The sequence below is a fragment of the Balaenoptera musculus genome, chromosome 17, assembly GCF_009873245.2.
Source record: "Balaenoptera musculus isolate JJ_BM4_2016_0621 chromosome 17, mBalMus1.pri.v3, whole genome shotgun sequence".
Classification (NCBI taxonomy): domain Eukaryota; kingdom Metazoa; phylum Chordata; class Mammalia; order Artiodactyla; family Balaenopteridae; genus Balaenoptera; species Balaenoptera musculus.
Window position 1 is genome coordinate 56245740 of NC_045801.1, and position 7570 is coordinate 56253309.

Genomic DNA, 7570 nt, shown 5'->3' on the forward strand with positions numbered 1-7570 from the left:
TGGTTTTCCAAACTCAGACTCTGTAGCAGGTATCAGCTTAAGTGACTGCCACTGCTATTAAATGTTCTCATTCGAGTATGTTTTATTATTTATATTTTCAGTTTCCCCTCAGGCTCCCAAGTCTTTAGATTCCAGCGCTTTTCCTCTTCACCTTTAATCATAATAATACCCTGTGTTTGTATGTAGAACGTTATACTTTTCAAAGTGTGCTTGTCGCAGTATCTTACTTTGTGCTCCTGGGTTTCTGTGGGAGCCAGTTGGGATGAGGTGAGGAAATTGCCACACAGAGAGTGTAGCCAACTTGGTGAGGATAAGGTCCGTTTACTGAGTGCCTCCTTGCCGGATGCTGTACTTCCTGGCTCCTTTATATCCATTAACTGATCTCTACTAGATTTCTGCTGAAGAATATTATCCCAATTTTCTGAAAGAGAAATAAAGCAGGGAAAGTTTGCAGAGTGGCAGAACCAGAATGCCTGTCCAGATCCTTCTCACTCTAGACCTTGTGAAATAGGACCACACCTGGCTGCCTCTGGCTCACTCTCCTCCTCAAGGGATTAAGAGTAGAGGCTACAGGGGCTTCCCTGGTGGCACAGTGGTTGAGAATCTGCCTGCCAATGCAGGGGACATGGGTTCGAGCCCTGGTCTGGGAAGATCCCACGTGCTGCGGAGCAGCTGGGCCCGTGAGCCACAATTACTGAGGCTACGCGTCTGGAGCCTGTGCTCAGCAACAGGAGAGGCCGCGATAGTGGGGGGCCCGCGCACCGCGATGAAGAGTGGCCCCCACTCGCCGCAATTAGAGAAAGCCCTCGCACAGAAACAAGACCCAACACAGCCATAAATTAATTAATTAATTAATTAAAAAAATAAAAAAGAGCAGAGGCTACAGTCCCCTGCACTATTCCAAGACACTAGCTCTTGTACCTTCCTTAACAAACTGAAATCTGAGCTTGGTTTCTTATCTCCCTGCGTGCCTCAAGACATTTACTCCCCACTCCCCACTGTAGCCCTTTCAAGTTCCTGCCCTAATTTTAGGGTCATCTCAGTTTTCCTTGTGGTACCATTTTAATACTGACTGACTCAGGCCATGCAGTTGTGCCACTAAGGGCCGGTACGTTGCACACCTGAGGCTCTACTGCTCAGCAAACATTCACATTCTGAGGGCAGCTGAGCGCGTCATTTGCTCAGCAAAGCAAGTGCTGGCTTCCAGACACTTAGCACGGCCCGCTGCCCCTCCTCCTGGAGAAGCAGTTCCTACGTGTTTGGACTTGCTTTCTTAATGTGCTAGTTCAGCATGTTTTGTCCATTTTTGTATAGAATATGGTAATAATAGCCAGGACTCAGTACCGGAATACTAATTTTTAGATTATCATAGTCAACCATGCTATAGAAATATCAGAAGGAAATTGGTACTATAGTACTAAATACTCAGGTACTTAAATTGTTTTTATACCAGAGGCATTACCCAAAACTTAACTTTTAAGCACACTCTTTGATGTGATGAGTGTTTGAATGAAAAATGTCCCTGCCGTATCAGTAAACAAAGGATGTTGCAACCATCAAGCCCTCAGCCACAGCAGCGCCCAGACTGTGCACCCTGAGGGGATTCAGGGTGGAAAAAAGAAAAACACTGGCCCTAGATAGTTAAGGCACGTGTCAAAGGTGTGATTTTAATAGCCCAGACTCTTGCATCTTCCCATATATAGAAAAGCGTTACATTTGTTAACTTGAGATGTCTGGTTTTCTTTAATTAACAGTAGTCTTCTGGTGCTCTATCTGGTTTTTGTTGCAAAAATTCCTCTATATCTTGGCTCCTCCCTTCCCTCTTTGGAGCAGCCCCTCAGAGCTATTGGAGAGGCTGTCTTCCAGGCTTAAGTCCTCAGAAACTCCACCAAATAAAACGTAATTCTCAACTTTTAGGTTGTGCATTTTTTTCAGTTGACAAGTGGAAACAATCCTTTCGTGGTTAAAACGCGTCAACAAACATAAGAGATATAGGCCAAAATGCCTGTTACTGTCTCTCATGGAACAAATAGGAAGGGCACTGTGATTTCTCTGCTACTGTGGGCAACACACTTAATCCCTTGTTCTCTGATGCCTCTCATCCCTATTACAAATACAGAGAGATATTGAAGTCAATTATTTCTAAGGGACCTCAAGCTCAAAATTCAGATTCCCTTCCTTTCTTAAGAATACTAGTAATGGATTACAAGCTCTGAAAAACAGAGTACTTTCTTAACCTGCTAATTAAAGTCCTGTTCTAGACTACTTAACTTGAACCCAGTATAAGTGTAAAAACCAAAACTGTTGTGAAAACAAATCTGATTAAAGTCTTGTATGACTTTACGGGACTGTGGACAAAGAATATCGCCTGCTGGGACACGGGTTCGAGCCCTGGTCTGGGAAGAACCCACATGCCGCGGAGCAACTAGGCCCGTGAGCCACAACTACTGAGCCTGCGCGTCTGGAGCCTGTGCTCCGCAACAAGAGAGGCCGCGATAGTGAGAGGCCCGCGCACCGCGATGAAGAGTGACCCCCGCTCGCCGCAACTAGAGAAAGCCCTCGCACAGAAACGAAGACCCAACACAGCCAAAAATGAATATAAAAAATAAATTAATTAATTAATAATAAGAAAAAAAAAAGAATATCGCCTGCTATTTCAGTAAACAGAGGATGTTGCTGTGGCCATAAAGCCGCCCCCGATGTGTGCTCTGAAGGGATTCAGGATGGAGGGAAAACAGCATCTTGGCCCTAAGTAGTTTAGGTGCATAGCAAAAGAATAATTTCAATGAGCCCAGACTCTTGCATCTTCCCATACAGAGAAAAGCACTAAAATCATTAACTCGTGATGTCTGTTTTTTTGTGTTTAGCAGTAATCTTTTGATATTCAACTACATGGTTTTGTTTGTTTGTTTCTTTTTTACCGGCACAAACTCCTCTATATCCTGGTTCCTCCCTTACCTCTTTGGAGCGGTCCGTCAGAGCTATCTGAGAGGCTGTATCCCAGGCTTAAGTCCTCAGAAAGTCCTCTGAATAAAACATAATTCTCAACTTTTAGGTTGTGCATTTTTTTCAGTCGACGGGATGGTTGAGTATCTCTTCATTGGAAAAAGGGAGGAGAATTACCACTTGATTGAGATTAATTACATTACAATACAAGGAACAAGGGACAACAGTTTTATCCTAGCCTATCCTTACAAACAGAAGGAACTGTGCTGGTCATTAGTTTTAGTGGCAGCACAGAGACAGTATAGGTGTCACATCATGTGTTCCTTCATGCTGGAGGATGATAACACATTATTCTTGTAGATGAAAATGGTTGAAGAATCCTGAATTACTAGCGACTCTTCCCCCAGTGGCTCTAGTAGACTACTAGTTATAAGACAGATGCAATTTTCTTTAATATCTCTAAACCCCAGTTTTCTCATCTATGGAATTAAGGAGGTAAGGATTAGACTAATTAATTTCTTAGAATCCTTTCAGTTTATGAAGTACTCCTGCAGTAGTTGATAGCCCTGAAAAATACACTCAAAATTACTCTATTTCCACCTAGTGGTAAAACGGAGTATTTCTCGCAGGTTTTCTTTGATAAGTGTCAGTAGCTTCCACAAATCGCACACATACTGTTGGTGTATATCGTGTAATTTTGCTTAAGGCAAGTTCCCAGCTGCAGTTTGTATAGATGAATGTACATTCCACAAAGTTAGTTATAATGTATAATCATTTCCTAGGACAGCAAGCATTGGTGGCCTAGAAGCACACAGCTGGTAGAAAAAGAGAGAGCATCACATTAAATGAATCATTGCAGAGATTACACAAAGCAATCCATGTTCAAACCATTGAGTCTTCTCTAAGTACATGCCCAGATGAATCCAAGAAGGAGGAGGAAAAGCAAAGTGATCACTATAAAGCATTACTTCTCAAATTTTAGTATGCAAATCACCAGGGGATCTTGTTAAAAATACAGAATCTGACTTAGTAGGTCTCTGGGCATAAGATCGTGCATTTCTAATGAACTCCCAGGTGATGCCAGTTCTTGGGTCTGTTCGCCTGCCCACTTCAATTTATACCCTTAAGTTATATCAAACTTAAAGGTATAAATTGAACAGCATGTAGTGAAATGTTGGCTTTATTCTCCCATACGTTTTCCCCATGTTGTCTTGTCTCTTGTGTTCCTGAATTCCTGCTTTACAGCAATAGTTTCTCAGTTGAATGACTCACTGTTAATAATGAGAGACCAATCTGAGTTTCCAATAAACCACATTCTGTTCTCTAGGTTGGCTAAACGCCATGATTTCCTACAGGAACTGGGGGCTGAGTGGGTGTTATCATTGAGGCCAACCATGATCTTGGTTTGGCTCTATTTTAGAAGGTGGATAAAGAATATTTGTGTCACAAATCTCATGTCTTGTCATCTATCTTGTAGCTTCAAAATAATAGTTAATCCTTCAGGACAAAGCTAAGGTTCCTAATGGCCTTTCTGCCCTGATAGATTAGCAGAACTGAACACAGTGTTTGTGGCACAGTGCAAGATATGGTGCTTATGGGTCCCAGTTAGCCTTGGGACAGGTCTGACTGATGCTTGTTCTCCTGTTGTAATTATAAACAGTACTCTCTTTCACTCCAAGTATCTCAAATTGAATGATGTTGGGTGAAGAGTTGTGAAATGTTAATTCTCACCTATCAGGCAGTTCCAAAGCCTAAATTTCAAGTATGACATTATCATGGGACTCTAGTATCATCTAATGTAAAACCTGAAGGTTGCCTTACAGGAGGGAAGAAAGGCTGTGAGGCATAGTCAGTCCTTCTCTATTCACCTGACCTTACACAAATATGTCATGTGCGCACTGCTCCGCTTACCCACAAAAGGCAAGCACACGACAGACTCCTTTGATTCAAGTCAGCCTGCATTTTTAGACCACCTAACAATTATGTGGAATAGGAGGTAGTCCTTGTCTTCAAGGAGTTTGTCACCTAAGCTTGCACCAGTTAAGGAACTGCATTCATATATTTTTTTAAATTTAATCAACATTTAGTAAAATTGTTCAACACATTCTGAAAATTCTCAAGTATTAAATGTCTTTGAAAATATCAGATAAATTCATTTGATAACATGAGGTGAATTTTCCAAGAAGTTACCACAGAGTCTTTTGCGGGGGGTGAGCTGCGTATATCGTCCGTCCTAATTGCTTTCAATTGTATCTGGAAACTCTAGATTTTTGATGGTTTGTTTGTTGGTGTGCTAGTTTGAACAGGTCATCTCTTTGGCAGGAACAAGATGGGTGTACTAATGATCCGTCCTGTTTAAAATTAATGTGCCAAATGCCACAAAGCCACCTGAGGTAACCTGTGCTCAGATTAGAAAGACCTTGTCTAAGGAATACTGGGTTAGAGATTGTGAAGCAACCCACATCAGTACCCAGCTCTCCCTTTGTTTTAGAGTTAGTGCATCACCAAGTGAACCATAAACAGACACTTGGCTGTCCCTAAGGTTGTCGCATGTGGTGAGATACACAACCTGCATGGTAAAATCTGCCAGTGTACGACTCACAACGGGGATTCTCCACCACCCCAGCCAGGCTGGGTAAGGATCAGAAAATCCTGCTGTGTTCCCTTTCTCGTGTCATCGACATCCTCTTTTGTGAGAAGAGACTCAGAAGCAAAGCTTAATGATTTTCCCACACATCCTCTGATACCTCTGTCTTTCCATAGAAATTATAGTTGGATCCTAGGGAGAGAATATGGCTCTGTTATGACAAGTTTTATTGCATTTATCGCACAATATAAAATAGTATCACTTCTGCAGCTATATTAGCAGCACATCATACAAAGTATAAAAACTCTAGTCAGTCAAGAAAGACAGATAAAGGTACCATAACAAATCCTCTGAGAAGCCACAGACCCAAACCAGTCTTGAAACTGAAGCCTTAAACTTGTCTTGCAACCTTAAACTGAAATAAATCCTGGAACTCCCTTCTCATCTACTATTCTAGAATAGGGCCAGCTTCTGGAAACAGGAAAGAATGTCACTTACCAGTGTCTCTTTGAACATTACTTACTATATGAAAGTCACCTTATGCCACTTACCATACAAAAAAAAAAAAGGGTTTTTTTCAAATTGAATATCTCTCCATTGTATTGTATTTTTGCATTTTGGTTGACATGATCATTGCTGAGATATATTTATAGAAACAGAAGTTGGGCTCCATTACAGAACAGAACATCATAACTGCCTAGTATCTCGTTTGAAAGCAAGTGGGGATATAAGTCAGAATTGGAAACAAGATAAAAATCGCTTCAGAATTCAACAAACCTTTTATTAATCACTTTCCAGTAGACATGAATCTTGTGAAGAATGTAACAAGTTTCCTTTTGTTTTCATCTTTCCTGAGCAAGTGGCAGCAGCTCCACATTTCATAGAGCAAGGCTCCAGTTCTTTCGCACACTGACTTTCACAACCCCAAGCCTTAAGGCCTGGGTGCTCTGAGAGAATCGAACTAGTTCAAGTCAGTTATGCATATTCAGAAGTAAAACTTGATCTCTGGTGCCCACACCCAAGTCACAGAATTTTTATTTGCATATTTTGGCAGTAATTTCTGGTTGGACCTGATCTCTGCCCAATTAGCGGTTATTAGTTGAGCAGACGTATTATAAGTAAATCCTTTAAAGTTATATAGTTTCACTTCTGAATAGGGATGTGTGACTTGAATTCAGAACTAAAGGAAAATCTTAAAATCTTCAAGTTTGCAGGAATTATAGATGCCTTCTACTTCAACGTAAGTCCATTAAGCAGCGGCATAGCACAGGGAGATCAGCTCGGTGCTTTGTGACCACCTAGAGGGGTGGGATAAGGAGGGTGGGAGGGAGGGAGATGCAAGAGGGAAGAGATATGGGGACATACGTATATGTATAACTCATTCACTTTGTTATAAAGCAGAAACTGACACACCATTGTAAAGCAATTATACTCCAATAAAGATGTTTAAAAAAAAAAATGAAGGTAGGAGAATTTTCTTTTTTTTTTTTGTCTCATCCAAGCCAAAATATTATTTATCAAAATAAAACTAATGACCTATTATGGTTATTGAATTTCTAGAGCCATTTTGCCAAAAGCAAGCAAAGTATTTGTGGTATTCACACCAAAGCTCAACCAAAGTAGTGGTCAGAAGAGCCATTGTGATAGATCTTTATGAGCCCTCATTTATCAGAAATTTCAATATCATTTATTATTTGAGAAGAAGCGAGATTTCCAGTTGCGCAGAGCAATCTATAGCATACAAGAGGCTGGGTGAATCGTAAAATAGTAACTATAGACCAAAGATTTAGGTTGTACATGGGCAATCATTAAATTCTTCCAAATTGCACTTTCACAGTATTATGCATCCAGTTAGGGAGAAGTTAAGCTTGCTGTCAAGGTGACCCAAAAGAACCTTCTCCCACAGCACTTGCCTATTGTACCCTTCACTCTGTCCTAATAGGACCACTCTAGGTACCCAGGAGCGGCTTCTGATTCCCCTGTCTCTAGGACATTGTTCACCTCTGGAATGCACCCTTCCTATTCAATCTTTTTAAC